Source organism: Rhipicephalus microplus, chromosome X (genome assembly GCF_043290135.1).
Source record: "Rhipicephalus microplus isolate Deutch F79 chromosome X, USDA_Rmic, whole genome shotgun sequence".
NCBI classification, from domain to species: Eukaryota; Metazoa; Arthropoda; class Arachnida; order Ixodida; family Ixodidae; genus Rhipicephalus; species Rhipicephalus microplus.
In genome coordinates, this window is record NC_134710.1 from 163,056,003 (window position 1) to 163,069,777 (window position 13,775).

Below are 13,775 nucleotides of genomic sequence, written 5' to 3' on the forward strand. Positions count from 1 at the left end.
CTTTTTTTGTTCTTCCAGTGATCGGTCTACGACACTAGTGTGTAAGCTGCACGAATGGCCTACAAGGCGGACGAGGTGGCCGAGAGGTTAAGGCGATGGACTGCTAATCCATTGGGCTCTGCCCGCGTGGGTTCGAATCCCATCCTCGTCGAGTCGTGTAATTTTTTTTCTTCTCCCAGTGATTGGTCTTCGAAACTAGTGTGTAAGCTGCACGAATGGCCTGCAAGGCGGACGTGGTGGCCGAGAGGTTAAAGCGATGGACAGCTAATCCATTGGGCTCCGCCCGCGTGTGTTCGAATCCCATCCTCGTCGAGTCGCGAAACTTTTTTTTTGATCTCCCAGTGATCGGTCTTCGACACTACTGTGAAAGCTGCACGAATATCCTGCAAGGCGGACGAGCTGGCCGAGAGGTTAAGACGATGACTGCTATTCCATTGGGCTCTGCCCGCGTGGGTTCAAATCCCATCCTCGTCGAGTCGCGTAACTTGTTTATTGTTCTCCCAGTGATCGGTCTTCGACACTAGTGTCTAAGCTGCACGGATGGCCTGCAAGGCGGACGAGGTGGCCGAGAGGTTAAGGCGATGGACTGCTAATCCATTGAGCTCTGCCCACGTGGGTTCGAATCCCATCCTGTCGAGTCGAGTAACTTTTTTTTCTCCCAGTGATCGGTCTTCGACACTAGTGTGTAAGCTGCACGAATGGCCTGCAAGGCGGACGAGGTGGCCGAGAGGTTAAGGAGATTAACTGCTAATTTATTGGGCTCGACTCGCGTGGGTTCGAATCACATCCTCGTCGAGTCGCGTAACTTTTTTTTGTTCTCCCAGTGATCTGTCTACGACACTAGTGTGTAAGCTGCACTAATGGCCTGCAAGGTGGACGAGGTGGCCGAGAGGTTAAGGAGATAGACTGCTAATCCATTGGGCTATGCCGTGTGGGTTCGAATCTCATCCTCGTCGAGTCGCGAAACTTTTTTTTGTTCTCCCAGTGATCTGTCTACGACACTAGTGTGTAAGCTGCAGGAATGGCCTACAAGGCGGACGAGGTGGCCGAGAGGGTATGACGATGGACTGATAAAGCTTTGGGCTCTGCCCGCATGGGTTCGAATCCCATCCTCGTCGAGTCACGTAGCTTTTTTTGTTCTCCCAGTGATCGGTCTTCGTCACTAGTGTGTAAGCAGCACGAATGGCCTACAAGGCGGACGAGGTGGCCGAGAGGTTAAGGCGATGGACTGCTAATTCATTGGGCTCTGCCCGCGTGTGTTCCACTCCCATCCTCGTCGAGTCGCGTAACTTTTTTTTGTTCGTCCAGTGATCTCTCTACGACACTAGTGTGTAAGCTGCACGAATGGCCTGCAAGGCGGACGAGGTGGCCGAGAGGTTAGGGCGATGGAATGCTAATCCATTGGGCTCTGCCCGCGTGGGTTCAAATGCCATCCTCTTCGAGTCGCGTAACTTTTTTTGTTCGCCCGGTGATCTCTCTACGACACTAGTGTGTAAGCTGCACGAATGGCCTGCAAGGCGGACGAGGTGGCCGAGAGGTTAGGGCGATGGACTGCTAATCCATTGGGCTCTGCGTGCGTGGGTTCGAGTCCTATCCTCGTTGAGTCGCGTAACTTTTTTTTTGATCTCCCAGTGATCGGTCTTCGACACTAGTGTGTAAGCTGCACGAATATCCTGCAAGGCGGACGAGCTGGCCGAGAGGTTAAGACGATGACTGCTATTCCATTGGGCTCTGCCCGCGTGGGTTCAAATCCCATCCTCGTCGAGTCGCGTAACTTGTTTATTGTTCTCCCAGTGATCGGTCTTCGACACTACTGTCTAAGCTGCACGGATGGCCTGCAAGGCGGACGAGGTGGCCGAGAGGTTAAGGCGATGGACTGCTAATCCATTGAGCTCTGCCCACGTGGGTTCGAATCCCATCCTGTCGAGTCGAGTAACTTTTTTTTCTCCCAGTGATCGGTCTTCGACACTAGTGTGTAAGCTGCACGAATGGCCTGCAAGGCGGACGAGGTGGCCGAGAGGTTAAGGAGATTAACTGCGAATTTATTGGGCTCGACTCGCGTGGGTTCGAATCACATCCTCGTCGAGTCGCGCAACTTTTTTTTGTTCTCCCAGTGATCTGTCTACGACACTAGTGTGTAAGCTGCACTAATGGCCTGCAAGGTGGACGAGGTGGCCGAGAGGTTAAGGAGATAGACTGCTAATCCATTGGGCTATGCCGTGTGGGTTCGAATCTCATCCTCGTCGAGTCGCGAAACTTTTTTTGTTCTCCCAGTGATCTGTCTACGACACTAGTGTGTAAGCTGCAGGAATGGCCTACAAGGCGGACGAGGTGGCCGAGAGGGTATGACGATGGACTGATAAAGCTTTGGGCTCTGCCCGCGTGGGTTCGAATCCCATCTTCGTCGAGTCACGTAGCTTTTTTTGTTCTAACAGTGATCGGTCTTCGTCACTAGTGTGTAAGCAGCACGAATGGCCTACAAGGCGGACGAGGTGGCCGAGAGGTTAAGGCGATGGACTGCTAATTCATTGGGCTCTGCCCGCGTGTGTTCCACTCCCATCCTCGTCGAGTCGCGTAACTTTTTTTTGTTCGTCCAGTGATCTCTCTGCGACACTAGTGTGTAAGCTGCACGAAGGGCCTGCAAGGCGGACGAGGTGGCCGAGAGGTTAGGGCGATGGAATGCTAATCCATTGGGCTCTGCCTGCGTGGGTTCGAGTCCTATCCTCGTTGAGTCGCGTAACTTTTTTTTGTTCTCCCAGTGATCGGTCTTCGACACTAGTGTCTAAGCTGCACGGGTGGCCTGCAAGGCGAACGAGGTGGCCGAGAGGTTAAGGCGATGAACTGCTAATCCATTGGGCTCTGCCCGCGTGGGTTCGAATGCCATCCTCGTCGAGTCGCGTAACTTTTTTTGTTCTCCCAGTGATCGGTCTTCGTCACTTGTGTGTAAGCTGCAGGAATGGCCTACAAGGCGGACGAGGTGGCCGAGAGGGTATGACGATGGACTGATAAAGCTTTGGGCTCTGCCCGCGTGGGTTCGAATCCCATCCTCGTCGAGTCACGTAGCTTTTTTTGTTCTCCCAGTGATCGGTCTTCGTCACTAGTGTGTAAGCAGCACGAATGGCCTACAAGGCGGACGAGGTGGCCGAGAGGTTAAGGCGATGGACTGCTAATCCATTGGGCTCTGCCCGCGTGGGTTCGAATTCCATCCTCGTCGAGTCGCGTAACTTTTTTTCCCAGTGATCGGTCTTCGACACTAGTGTGTAAGCTGCACGAATGGCCTGCAAGGCGGACGAGCTGGCCGAGAGGTTAAGACGATGGACTGCTAATGCATTGGGCTCTGCCCGCGTGGGTTCGAATCCCATCCTCGTCGAGTCGCGTAACTTTTTTTCTGTTCTCCCAGTGATCGGTCTTCGACACTAGTGAGTAAGCTGCACAGATGGCCTGCAAGGCGGACGAGGTGACCGAGAGGTTAAGGCGATGGACTGCTAATTCATTGGGCTAGTCCCGCGTGTGTTCGAATGCCATCCTCGTCGAATCGCGAAACTTTTTTTTTGATCTCCCAGTGATCGGTCTACGACACTAGTGTGTAAGCTGCACGAATGGCCTGCGAGGAGGACGAGGTGGCCGAGAGGTTAAGGCGATGAACTGCTAATTCATTGGGCTCTGCCCGCGTGGGTTTGAATCCCATCCTCGTCGAGTCGCGTAACTTTTTTTCTGTTCTTTCAGTGATCTGTCTATGACACTAGTGAGTAAGCTGCACGAATGGCTTGCAAGGCGGACGAGGTGGCGGAGAGGTTAAGGCGATGGTCTGCTAATCCATTGAGCTCTGCCCACGTGGGTTCGAATCCCATCCTGTCGAGTCGAGTAACTTTTTTTTCTCCCAGTGATCGGTCTTCGACACTAGTGTGTAAGCTGCACGAATGGCCTGCAAGGCGGACGAGGTGGCCGAGAGGTTGAGGAGATTAACTGCTAATTTATTGGGCTCGACTCACGTGGGTTCGAATCACATCCTCGTCGAGTCGCGTAACTTTTTTTTGTTCTCCCAGTAATCAGTCTTCGACACTAGTGTGTAAGCTGCACGGGTGGGCAGCAAGGCGTATGAGGTGGCCGAGAGGTTAAGGCGATGGACTGCTAATCCATTGGGCTCTGTCCGCGTGGGTTCGACTCCCATCCACGTCGAGTCACGTAACTTTTTTTTGTTCTCACAGTGATCGGTCTTCGACAATACTGTGTAAGCGGCACGGATGGCCTGCAAGGCGGACGAGGTGGCCGAGAAGTTAAGGCGATGGATTGCTAATCCATTGGGCTCTGCCCGCGTGGGTTCGAATCCCATTCTCCTAGAGTCACGAAACTTTTTTTGTTCTACCAGTCATCGGTCTACGACACTAGTGTGTAAGCTGCACAGATGGCCAGCTAGGCAGACGGGGTGGCCGAGAAATTTAGGCGATGGACTGCTAATCCATTAGGCTCTTCCCGCGTGGGTTCGAATCCCATCCTCGTCGAGTCGCGTAAGTTTATTTTTTGTTCTCCTAGTGATCGGTCTTCGTCACTAGTGTGTAAGCTTCACGAATGGCCTACAAGGCGGGCGAGGTGGCCGAGAGGTTAAGGCGATGGACTGCTAATGCACTGGGCTCTGCCCGCGTGGGTTCGAATCCTATCCTCGTCAAGTCACGAAACTTTTTTGTTCTTCCAGTGATCGGTCTACGACACTAGTGTGTAAGCTGCACGAATGGCCTGCGAGGAGGACGAGGTGGCCGAGAGGTTAAGGCGATGGACTGCTAATCCATTGGGCTCTGCGTAACTTTTTTTTCTTCTCCCAGTGATTGGTTTTCGAAACTAGTGTGTAAGCTGCACGAATGGCCAGCAAGGCGGACGTGGTGGCCGAGAGGTTAAGGCGATGAAGTGCTAATTCATTGGGCTCTGCCCGCGTGGGTTTGAATCCCATCCTCGTCGAGTCGCGTAACTTTTTTTCTGTTCTTTCAGTGATCTGTCTATGACACTAGTGTCTAAGCTGCACGAATGGCTTGCAAGGCGGACGAGGTGGCGGAGAGGTTAAGGCGATGGTCTGCTAATCCATTGAGCTCTGCCCACGTGGGTTCGAATCCCATCCTGTCGAGTCGAGTAACTTTTTTTTCTCCCAGTGATCGGTCTTCGACACTAGTGTGTAAGCTGCACGAATGGCCTGCAAGGCGGACGAGGTGGCCGAGAGGTTGAGGAGATTAACTGCTAATTTATTGGGCTCGACTCACGTGGGTTCGAATCACATCCTCGTCGAGTCGCGTAACTTTTTTTTGTTCTCCCAGTAATCAGTCTTCGACACTAGTGTGTAAGCTGCACGGGTGGGCAGCAAGGCGTATGAGGTGGCCGAGAGGTTAAGGCGATGGACTGCTAATCCATTGGGCTCTGTCCGCGTGGGTTCGACTCCCATCCACGTCGAGTCGCGTAACTTTTTTTTGTTCTCACAGTGATCGGTCTTCGACAATACTGTGTAAGCGGCACGGATGGCCTGCAAGGCGGACGAGGTGGTCGAGAGGTTAAGTCAATGGACTGCTAATTTATTGGGCTCTGCCCGCGTGGGTTCGAATCCTATCCTCGTCGTGTCGCGTAACTTTTTTTGTTCTCCCAGTGATCGGTCTATGACACTAGTATGTAAGCTGCACGGATGGCCTGCAAGGCGGACGAGGTGGCCGAGAGGTTAAGGCGATGGACTGCTAATCCATTAGGCTCAGCCCGCGTGGGTTCGAATCCCATCCTCGTCGAGTCGCGTAACTTTCTTCTGTTCTCCCAGTGATCGGTCTTCGACACTAGTGAGTAAGCTGCGCAGGTTAAGGCGATGGACTGCTAATCCATTGGGCCCTGCCCGCGTGGGTTCGAATCCCATCCTCGTCGAGTCACGAAACTTTTTGTTCTACCAGTCATCGGTCTACGACACTAGTGTGTAAGCTGCACGAATGGCCTGCAAGGCAGACGAGGTGGCCGAGAGGTTAAGGCGATGGACTGCTAATCCATGGGGCTCTGCCCGCGTGGGTTCGACTCCCATCCTCGTCGAGTCGCGTAACTTTTTTTTGTTCTCACAGTGATCGGTCTTCGACAATACTGTGTAAGCTGCACGGATGGCCTGCAAGGCGGACGAGGTGGCCGAGAGGTTAAGGCAATGGACTGCTAATTTATTGGGCTCTGCCCGCGTGGGTTCGAATCCTACCCTCGTCGTGTCGCGCAACTTTTTTTGTTCTCCCAGTGATCGGTCTATGTCACTAGTATGTAAGCTGCACGGATGGGGTGAGAGGCAGGCAAGGTGGCAGAGAGGTTATGGCGATGGACTACTAATCTATTGGGCTCTGCCCGCGTGGGTTAAAATCCCATCCTCGTCGAGTCGCGTAACTTGTTTTGTTCTCCCAGTGATCTGTCTTCGACACTAGTGTGTAAGCTGCACGAAAGGCCTGCAAGGCGGACGATGTGACCGAGAGGTTAAGGCGATGCACTGCTAATCCATTGGCCTCTGCCCGCGTGGGTTCGAATCCCATCCTCGTCTAGTCGCGTAACTTTTTTTTTCTTCTCCCAGTGATCTCTCTACGACACTAGTGTGTAAGCTGCACGAATGGCCTGCAAGGCAGACGAGGTGGCCGAGATGTTAGGGCGATGGACTGCTAATCCATTGGGCTCTGCCCGCGTGGGTTCGAGTCCTATCCTCGTTGAGTCGCGTAACTTTTTTTTGTTCTCCCAGTGATCGGTCTTCGACACTAGTGTGTAAGCTGCACGAATGGCCTGCAAGGCGGACGAGGTGGCCGAGAGGTTAAAGCGATGGATTGTTAATTCATTGGGCTCTGCCCGCGTGGGTTCCAATCCCATCCTCGTCGAGTCGCGTAACTTTTTTTTTCTTCTCCCAGTGATTGGTCTTCGAAACTAGTGTGTAAGCTGCACGAATGGCCTGCAAGGCGGACGAGGTGGCCGAGAGGTTAAGGGGATCGACTGCTAATCCATTGAGCTCTGGCCGCGTGGGTTCGAATCCCATCCTTTCGAGTCGAGTAACTTTTTTTTCTCCCAGTGATCGGTCTTCGACACTAGTGTTTAAGCTGCACGAATGGCCTGCAAGGCGGACGACGTGGCCGAGAGGTTGAGGAGATTAACTGCAAATTAATTGGGCTCGACCCGCGTGGGTTCGAATCACATCCTCGTCGAGTCGCGTAACTTTTTTTTGTTCTCCCAGTAATCAGTCTTCGACACTAGTGTGTAAGCTGCACGGGTGGACAGCAAGGCGGATGACGTGGCCGAGAGGTTAAGGCGGGGGGCTGCTAATCCGTTGGGCTCTGCCCGCGTGGGTTCGAATCCCATTCTCGTGCAGTCGCGTAACTTTTTTTGTTCTTCCAGTGATCGGTCTTCGACACTAGTGTGTAAGCTGCACGGATGGCCTGCAAGGCGGACGAGGTGGCCGAGAAGTTAAGGCAATGGATTGCTAATCCATTGGGCTCAGCCCGCGTGGGTTCGAATCCCATCCTCGTCGAGTCGCGTAACTTTTTTCTGTTCTCCCAGTGATCGGTCTTCGACACTAGTGAGTAAGCTGCACAGATGGCCTGCAAGGCGGACGAGGTGACCGAGAGGTTAAGGCGATGGACTGCTAATTCATTGGGCTCGTCCCGTGTGGGATTGAATCCCTTCCTCGTTGAGTCGCCTAACTTTTTTTTTGTTCTTTCAGTGATCTGTCTACGACACTAGTGTGTAAGCTGCACGAATGGCTTGCAAAGCGGACGAGGTGGCCGAGAAGTTAAGGCGATGGACTGCTAATTCATTGGGCTCTGCCCTCGTGGGTTCAAATCCCATCCTCGTCGAGTCACGAAACTTTTTTTGTTCTTCCAGTGATCGGTCTACGACACTAGTGTGTAAGCTGCACGAATGGCCTACAAGGTGGACGAGGTGGCCGAGAGGTTAAGGCGATGGACTGCTAATCCATTGGGCTCTGCCCGCGTGGGTTCGAATCCCATCCTCGTCGAGTCGTGTAATTTTTTTTCTTCTCCCAGTGATTGGTCTTCGAAACTAGTGTGTAAGCTGCACGAATGGCCTGCAAGGCGGACGTGGTGGCCGAGAGGTTAAAGCGATGGACAGCTAATCCATTGGGCTCCGCCCGCGTGTGTTCGAATCCCATCCTCGTCGAGTCGCGAAACTTTTTTTTTGATCTCCCAGTGATCGGTCTTCGACACTACTGTGAAAGCTGCACGAATATCCTGCAAGGCGGACGAGCTGGCCGAGAGGTTAAGACGATGACTGCTATTCCATTGGGCTCTGCCCGCGTGGGTTCAAATCCCATCCTCGTCGAGTCGCGTAACTTGTTTATTGTTCTCCCAGTGATCGGTCTTCGACACTAGTGTCTAAGCTGCACGGATGGCCTGCAAGGCGGACGAGGTGGCCGAGAGGTTAAGGCGATGGACTGCTAATCCATTGAGCTCTGCCCACGTGGGTTCGAATCCCATCCTGTCGAGTCGAGTAACTTTTTTTTCTCCCAGTGATCGGTCTTCGACACTAGTGTGTAAGCTGCACGAATGGCCTGCAAGGCGGACGAGGTGGCCGAGAGGTTAAGGAGATTAACTGCTAATTTATTGGGCTCGACTCGCGTGGGTTCGAATCACATCCTCGTCGAGTCGCGTAACTTTTTTTTGTTCTCCCAGTGATCTGTCTACGACACTAGTGTGTAAGCTGCACTAATGGCCTGCAAGGTGGACGAGGTGGCCGAGAGGTTAAGGAGATAGACTGCTAATCCATTGGGCTATGCCGTGTGGGTTCGAATCTCATCCTCGTCGAGTCGCGAAACTTTTTTTTGTTCTCCCAGTGATCTGTCTACGACACTAGTGTGTAAGCTGCAGGAATGGCCTACAAGGCGGACGAGGTGGCCGAGAGGGTATGACGATGGACTGATAAAGCTTTGGGCTCTGCCCGCATGGGTTCGAATCCCATCCTCGTCGAGTCACGTAGCTTTTTTTGTTCTCCCAGTGATCGGTCTTCGTCACTAGTGTGTAAGCAGCACGAATGGCCTACAAGGCGGACGAGGTGGCCGAGAGGTTAAGGCGATGGACTGCTAATTCATTGGGCTCTGCCCGCGTGTGTTCCACTCCCATCCTCGTCGAGTCGCGTAACGTTTTTTTGTTCGTCCAGTGATCTCTCTACGACACTAGTGTGTAAGCTGCACGAATGGCCTGCAAGGCGGACGAGGTGGCCGAGAGGTTAGGGCGATGGAATGCTAATCCATTGGGCTCTGCCCGCGTGGGTTCAAATGCCATCCTCTTCGAGTCGCGTAACTTTTTTTGTTCGCCCGGTGATCTCTCTACGACACTAGTGTGTAAGCTGCACGAATGGCCTGCAAGGCGGACGAGGTGGCCGAGAGGTTAGGGCGATGGACTGCTAATCCATTGGGCTCTGCGTGCGTGGGTTCGAGTCCTATCCTCGTTGAGTCGCGTAACTTTTTTTTTGATCTCCCAGTGATCGGTCTTCGACACTAGTGTGTAAGCTGCACGAATATCCTGCAAGGCGGACGAGCTGGCCGAGAGGTTAAGACGATGACTGCTATTCCATTGGGCTCTGCCCGCGTGGGTTCAAATCCCATCCTCGTCGAGTCGCGTAACTTGTTTATTGTTCTCCCAGTGATCGGTCTTCGACACTACTGTCTAAGCTGCACGGATGGCCTGCAAGGCGGACGAGGTGGCCGAGAGGTTAAGGCGATGGACTGCTAATCCATTGAGCTCTGCCCACGTGGGTTCGAATCCCATCCTGTCGAGTCGAGTAACTTTTTTTTCTCCCAGTGATCGGTCTTCGACACTAGTGTGTAAGCTGCACGAATGGCCTGCAAGGCGGACGAGGTGGCCGAGAGGTTAAGGAGATTAACTGCTAATTTATTGGGCTCGACTCGCGTGGGTTCGAATCACATCCTCGTCGAGTCGCGCAACTTTTTTTTGTTCTCCCAGTGATCTGTCTACGACACTAGTGTGTAAGCTGCACTAATGGCCTGCAAGGTGGACGAGGTGGCCGAGAGGTTAAGGAGATAGACTGCTAATCCATTGGGCTATGCCGTGTGGGTTCGAATCTCATCCTCGTCGAGTCGCGAAACTTTTTTTGTTCTCCCAGTGATCTGTCTACGACACTAGTGTGTAAGCTGCAGGAATGGCCTACAAGGCGGACGAGGTGGCCGAGAGGGTATGACGATGGACTGATAAAGCTTTGGGCTCTGCCCGCGTGGGTTCGAATCCCATCTTCGTCGAGTCACGTAGCTTTTTTTGTTCTAACAGTGATCGGTCTTCGTCACTAGTGTGTAAGCAGCACGAATGGCCTACAAGGCGGACGAGGTGGCCGAGAGGTTAAGGCGATGGACTGCTAATTCATTGGGCTCTGCCCGCGTGTGTTCCACTCCCATCCTCGTCGAGTCGCGTAACTTTTTTTTGTTCGTCCAGTGATCTCTCTGCGACACTAGTGTGTAAGCTGCACGAAGGGCCTGCAAGGCGGACGAGGTGGCCGAGAGGTTAGGGCGATGGAATGCTAATCCATTGGGCTCTGCCTGCGTGGGTTCGAGTCCTATCCTCGTTGAGTCGCGTAACTTTTTTTTGTTCTCCCAGTGATCGGTCTTCGACACTAGTGTCTAAGCTGCACGGGTGGCCTGCAAGGCGAACGAGGTGGCCGAGAGGTTAAGGCGATGAACTGCTAATCCATTGGGCTCTGCCCGCGTGGGTTCGAATGCCATCCTCGTCGAGTCGCGTAACTTTTTTTGTTCTCCCAGTGATCGGTCTTCGTCACTTGTGTGTAAGCTGCAGGAATGGCCTACAAGGCGGACGAGGTGGCCGAGAGGGTATGACGATGGACTGATAAAGCTTTGGGCTCTGCCCGCGTGGGTTCGAATCCCATCCTCGTCGAGTCACGTAGCTTTTTTTGTTCTCCCAGTGATCGGTCTTCGTCACTAGTGTGTAAGCAGCACGAATGGCCTACAAGGCGGACGAGGTGGCCGAGAGGTTAAGGCGATGGACTGCTAATCCATTGGGCTCTGCCCGCGTGGGTTCGAATTCCATCCTCGTCGAGTCGCGTAACTTTTTTTCCCAGTGATCGGTCTTCGACACTAGTGTGTAAGCTGCACGAATGGCCTGCAAGGCGGACGAGCTGGCCGAGAGGTTAAGACGATGGACTGCTAATGCATTGGGCTCTGCCCGCGTGGGTTCGAATCCCATCCTCGTCGAGTCGCGTAACTTTTTTGTTCTCCCAGTGATCGGTCTTCGACACTAGTGTGTAAGCTGCACGGGTGGACTGCAAGGCGGATGAGGTGGCCGAGAGGTTAAGACGATGGACTGCTAATCTATTGGGCTCTGCCCGCGTGGGTTCGACTCCCATCCTCGTCGAGTGGCGAAACTTATTTAGGGGCGAAGCTCCTTAGGGCATGTGCTCTGCGTCCCCTGTAGCCTGTATGTAGCCACCTCTAGTTTAGTTCTTGTAGTTCTTGTAGTGTTTACTAGATGGTGGTACTTGTAGCTGATGATGAAAAGATGCAAGATGTTATAAACTAGAAAGCGGTACTTGTAGTTGATGAAAGACGCGAGATCTTATAAAATAGGAATGATGTCACATATGGCGCGTGTCATTGGTTAAAGGCAATCGTTCGATTTTGTGCGGCGACGTACGCTAGGGGGAGCGTTGTAATAAAATCCGTTCGCTGTTGGCGCGCGCTCGGAGTCGCCGGATGGATAAGGCTGCACAGTGGAGAGAGCGCAAGGCGGCAGCAGCGCGCGCTCGCAGGCAGAATCCTGATGTGCGAGCGCGCGAGGCAAGGGACATCGCAAGCCATCCATCGTCTAAGAACAAATAAAAGTTGATTTGTGTATATACACACACAGTGTTTCTCACGTCTTTACATGATGATCGACTGGGCGAATTACATGGAAGATTCACAGTTTACCGATGAATCCCTCCGGAGCTTCGCCCATTCATCATCATTCACCCCGTGATAATGCCGTAATTTTTTTTGTTCTCCCAGTGATCTGTCTACGACACTAGTGTGTAAGCTGCACGAATGGCCTGCAAGGCGAACGAGGTGGCCGAGAGGTTAAAGCGATGGATTGTTAATTCATTGGGATCTGCCCGCGTGGGTTCGAATCCCATCCTTTCGAGTCGAGTAACTTTTTTTTCTCCCAGTGATCGGTCTTCGACACTAGTGTTTAGGCTGCACGAATGGCCTGCAAGGCGGACGAGGTGGCCGAGAGGTTGAGGAGATTAACTGCTAATTAATTGGGCTCGACCCGCGTGGGTTCGAATCACATCCTCGTCGAGTCGCGTAACTTATTTTGTTCTCCCAGTAATCAATCTTCGACACTAGTGTGTAAGCTGCACGGATGGACAGCAAGGCGGATGACGTGGCCGAGAGGTTAAGGCGGGGGACTGCTAATCCGTTGGGCTCTGCCCGCGTGGGTTCGAATCCCATTCTCGTGGAGTCGCGTAACTTTTTTTGTTCTCCCAGTGATCGGTCTTCGACACTAGTGTGTAAGCTGCACGGATGGCCTGCAAGGCGGATGAGGTGACCGAGAGGTTAAGGCGATGGACTGCTAATTCATTGGGCTCGTCCCGCGTGGGATTGAATCCCATCCTCGTTGAGTCGCCTAACTTTTTTTTGTTCTTTCAGTGATCTGTCTACGACACTAGTTTGTAAGCTGCACGAATGGCTTGCAAGGCGGACGAGGTGGCCGAGAAGTTAAGGCGATGGACTGCTGATTCATTGGGCTCTGCCCTCGTGGGTTCGAATCCCATCCTCGTCGAGTCACGAAGCTTTTTTTGTTCTTCCAGTGATCGGTCTACGACACTAGTGTGTAAGCTGCACGAATGGCCTGCAAGGCGGACGAGGTGGCCGAGAGGTTAAGGCGATGGACTGCTAATCCATTGGGCTCGGCCCGCGTGGGTTCGAATCCCATCCTCGTCGAGTCGTGTAACTTTTTTTTCTTCTCCCGTTGATTTGTCTTGGAAACTAGTGTGTAAGCTGCACGAATGGCCTGCAAGGCGGACGTGGTGGCCGAGAGGTTAAGGCGATGGACAGCTAATCCACTGGGCTCGGCCCGCGTGTGTTCGAATCCCATCCTCGTCGAGTCGCGAAACTTTTTTTTTTTGATCTCCCAGTGATCGGTCTTCGACACTAGTGTGTAAGCTGCACGAATATCCTGAAGGGCGGACAAGCTGGCCGAGAGGTTAAGACGATGACTACTATTCCATTGGGCTCTGCCCGCGTGGGTTCAAATCCCATCCTCGTCGAGTCGCGTAACTTGTTTATTGTTCTCCCAGTGATCGGTCTTCGACACTAGTGTCTAAGCTGCACGGATGGCCTGCAAGGCGGACGAGGTGGCCGAGAGGTTAAGGCGATGGACTGCTAATCCATTGAGCTCTGCCCACGTGGGTTCGAATCCCATCCTGTCGAGTCGAGTAACTTTTTTTTCTCCCAGTGATCGGTCTTCGACACTAGTGTTTAAGCTGCACGAATGGCCTGCAAGGCGGACGAGGTGGCCGAGAGGTTGAGGAGATTAACTGCTAATTTATTGGGCTCGACTCGCGTGGGTTCGAATCACATCCTCGTCGAGTCGCGTAACTTTTTTTTTTGTTCTCCCAGTGATCTGTCTACGACACTAGTGTGTAAGCTGCACGAATGGCCTGCAAGGTGGACGAGGTGGCCGAGAGGTTAAGGAGATAGACTGCTAATCCATTGGGCAATGCCGTGTGGGTTCGAATCTCATCCTCGTCGAGTCGCGAAACTTTTTTTGTTCTCCCAGTGA

At 53.0% G+C, this 13,775-nt stretch overlaps 34 non-coding genes across 34 annotated transcripts; all 34 read left to right on the plus strand.

Moving 5' to 3' along the window:
- The first annotated feature begins 69 nt into the window (after nt 1-69).
- TRNAS-GCU (transfer RNA serine (anticodon GCU)) lies at nt 70-151 on the plus strand. The gene has a single exon. It is a non-coding gene; the product is annotated as a tRNA-Ser (tRNA).
- Nucleotides 152-554: 403 nt separating this feature from the next.
- TRNAS-GCU (transfer RNA serine (anticodon GCU)) lies at nt 555-637 on the plus strand. Its single transcript has one exon. It is a non-coding gene; the product is annotated as a tRNA-Ser (tRNA).
- Nucleotides 638-1,197: 560 nt separating this feature from the next.
- On the plus strand, nt 1,198-1,279 carry TRNAS-GCU (transfer RNA serine (anticodon GCU)). Its single transcript has one exon. It is a non-coding gene; the product is annotated as a tRNA-Ser (tRNA).
- Nucleotides 1,280-1,844: 565 nt separating this feature from the next.
- Nucleotides 1,845-1,927, plus strand: TRNAS-GCU (transfer RNA serine (anticodon GCU)). The gene has a single exon. It is a non-coding gene; the product is annotated as a tRNA-Ser (tRNA).
- Nucleotides 1,928-2,486: 559 nt separating this feature from the next.
- TRNAS-GCU (transfer RNA serine (anticodon GCU)) lies at nt 2,487-2,568 on the plus strand. Its single transcript has one exon. It is a non-coding gene; the product is annotated as a tRNA-Ser (tRNA).
- A 242-nt stretch (nt 2,569-2,810) lies between these two features.
- On the plus strand, nt 2,811-2,892 carry TRNAS-GCU (transfer RNA serine (anticodon GCU)). The gene has a single exon. It is a non-coding gene; the product is annotated as a tRNA-Ser (tRNA).
- Nucleotides 2,893-3,132: 240 nt separating this feature from the next.
- On the plus strand, nt 3,133-3,214 carry TRNAS-GCU (transfer RNA serine (anticodon GCU)). The gene has a single exon. It is a non-coding gene; the product is annotated as a tRNA-Ser (tRNA).
- Nucleotides 3,215-3,288: 74 nt separating this feature from the next.
- On the plus strand, nt 3,289-3,370 carry TRNAS-GCU (transfer RNA serine (anticodon GCU)). Its single transcript has one exon. It is a non-coding gene; the product is annotated as a tRNA-Ser (tRNA).
- A 244-nt stretch (nt 3,371-3,614) lies between these two features.
- On the plus strand, nt 3,615-3,696 carry TRNAS-GCU (transfer RNA serine (anticodon GCU)). The gene has a single exon. It is a non-coding gene; the product is annotated as a tRNA-Ser (tRNA).
- A 397-nt stretch (nt 3,697-4,093) lies between these two features.
- Nucleotides 4,094-4,179, plus strand: TRNAS-GCU (transfer RNA serine (anticodon GCU)). The gene has a single exon. It is a non-coding gene; the product is annotated as a tRNA-Ser (tRNA).
- Nucleotides 4,180-4,584: 405 nt separating this feature from the next.
- On the plus strand, nt 4,585-4,666 carry TRNAS-GCU (transfer RNA serine (anticodon GCU)). The gene has a single exon. It is a non-coding gene; the product is annotated as a tRNA-Ser (tRNA).
- A 205-nt stretch (nt 4,667-4,871) lies between these two features.
- TRNAS-GCU (transfer RNA serine (anticodon GCU)) lies at nt 4,872-4,953 on the plus strand. Its single transcript has one exon. It is a non-coding gene; the product is annotated as a tRNA-Ser (tRNA).
- Nucleotides 4,954-5,350: 397 nt separating this feature from the next.
- On the plus strand, nt 5,351-5,436 carry TRNAS-GCU (transfer RNA serine (anticodon GCU)). The gene has a single exon. It is a non-coding gene; the product is annotated as a tRNA-Ser (tRNA).
- Nucleotides 5,437-5,516: 80 nt separating this feature from the next.
- Nucleotides 5,517-5,598, plus strand: TRNAS-GCU (transfer RNA serine (anticodon GCU)). The gene has a single exon. It is a non-coding gene; the product is annotated as a tRNA-Ser (tRNA).
- A 79-nt stretch (nt 5,599-5,677) lies between these two features.
- TRNAS-GCU (transfer RNA serine (anticodon GCU)) lies at nt 5,678-5,759 on the plus strand. Its single transcript has one exon. It is a non-coding gene; the product is annotated as a tRNA-Ser (tRNA).
- A 207-nt stretch (nt 5,760-5,966) lies between these two features.
- On the plus strand, nt 5,967-6,048 carry TRNAS-GCU (transfer RNA serine (anticodon GCU)). The gene has a single exon. It is a non-coding gene; the product is annotated as a tRNA-Ser (tRNA).
- An 80-nt stretch (nt 6,049-6,128) lies between these two features.
- TRNAS-GCU (transfer RNA serine (anticodon GCU)) lies at nt 6,129-6,210 on the plus strand. Its single transcript has one exon. It is a non-coding gene; the product is annotated as a tRNA-Ser (tRNA).
- A 79-nt stretch (nt 6,211-6,289) lies between these two features.
- On the plus strand, nt 6,290-6,371 carry TRNAS-ACU (transfer RNA serine (anticodon ACU)). The gene has a single exon. It is a non-coding gene; the product is annotated as a tRNA-Ser (tRNA).
- A 242-nt stretch (nt 6,372-6,613) lies between these two features.
- TRNAS-GCU (transfer RNA serine (anticodon GCU)) lies at nt 6,614-6,695 on the plus strand. The gene has a single exon. It is a non-coding gene; the product is annotated as a tRNA-Ser (tRNA).
- An 80-nt stretch (nt 6,696-6,775) lies between these two features.
- On the plus strand, nt 6,776-6,857 carry TRNAN-GUU (transfer RNA asparagine (anticodon GUU)). The gene has a single exon. It is a non-coding gene; the product is annotated as a tRNA-Asn (tRNA).
- A 562-nt stretch (nt 6,858-7,419) lies between these two features.
- Nucleotides 7,420-7,501, plus strand: TRNAS-GCU (transfer RNA serine (anticodon GCU)). The gene has a single exon. It is a non-coding gene; the product is annotated as a tRNA-Ser (tRNA).
- A 243-nt stretch (nt 7,502-7,744) lies between these two features.
- On the plus strand, nt 7,745-7,826 carry TRNAS-GCU (transfer RNA serine (anticodon GCU)). Its single transcript has one exon. It is a non-coding gene; the product is annotated as a tRNA-Ser (tRNA).
- A 79-nt stretch (nt 7,827-7,905) lies between these two features.
- On the plus strand, nt 7,906-7,987 carry TRNAS-GCU (transfer RNA serine (anticodon GCU)). The gene has a single exon. It is a non-coding gene; the product is annotated as a tRNA-Ser (tRNA).
- Nucleotides 7,988-8,390: 403 nt separating this feature from the next.
- TRNAS-GCU (transfer RNA serine (anticodon GCU)) lies at nt 8,391-8,473 on the plus strand. The gene has a single exon. It is a non-coding gene; the product is annotated as a tRNA-Ser (tRNA).
- Nucleotides 8,474-9,033: 560 nt separating this feature from the next.
- TRNAS-GCU (transfer RNA serine (anticodon GCU)) lies at nt 9,034-9,115 on the plus strand. Its single transcript has one exon. It is a non-coding gene; the product is annotated as a tRNA-Ser (tRNA).
- Nucleotides 9,116-9,680: 565 nt separating this feature from the next.
- On the plus strand, nt 9,681-9,763 carry TRNAS-GCU (transfer RNA serine (anticodon GCU)). Its single transcript has one exon. It is a non-coding gene; the product is annotated as a tRNA-Ser (tRNA).
- A 559-nt stretch (nt 9,764-10,322) lies between these two features.
- On the plus strand, nt 10,323-10,404 carry TRNAS-GCU (transfer RNA serine (anticodon GCU)). Its single transcript has one exon. It is a non-coding gene; the product is annotated as a tRNA-Ser (tRNA).
- A 242-nt stretch (nt 10,405-10,646) lies between these two features.
- TRNAS-GCU (transfer RNA serine (anticodon GCU)) lies at nt 10,647-10,728 on the plus strand. Its single transcript has one exon. It is a non-coding gene; the product is annotated as a tRNA-Ser (tRNA).
- A 240-nt stretch (nt 10,729-10,968) lies between these two features.
- TRNAS-GCU (transfer RNA serine (anticodon GCU)) lies at nt 10,969-11,050 on the plus strand. The gene has a single exon. It is a non-coding gene; the product is annotated as a tRNA-Ser (tRNA).
- A 74-nt stretch (nt 11,051-11,124) lies between these two features.
- Nucleotides 11,125-11,206, plus strand: TRNAS-GCU (transfer RNA serine (anticodon GCU)). Its single transcript has one exon. It is a non-coding gene; the product is annotated as a tRNA-Ser (tRNA).
- Nucleotides 11,207-11,284: 78 nt separating this feature from the next.
- On the plus strand, nt 11,285-11,366 carry TRNAS-GCU (transfer RNA serine (anticodon GCU)). Its single transcript has one exon. It is a non-coding gene; the product is annotated as a tRNA-Ser (tRNA).
- A 1,325-nt stretch (nt 11,367-12,691) lies between these two features.
- TRNAS-GCU (transfer RNA serine (anticodon GCU)) lies at nt 12,692-12,773 on the plus strand. The gene has a single exon. It is a non-coding gene; the product is annotated as a tRNA-Ser (tRNA).
- A 79-nt stretch (nt 12,774-12,852) lies between these two features.
- Nucleotides 12,853-12,934, plus strand: TRNAS-GCU (transfer RNA serine (anticodon GCU)). Its single transcript has one exon. It is a non-coding gene; the product is annotated as a tRNA-Ser (tRNA).
- A 406-nt stretch (nt 12,935-13,340) lies between these two features.
- Nucleotides 13,341-13,423, plus strand: TRNAS-GCU (transfer RNA serine (anticodon GCU)). The gene has a single exon. It is a non-coding gene; the product is annotated as a tRNA-Ser (tRNA).
- The last annotated feature ends 352 nt before the right edge of the window (nt 13,424-13,775 follow it).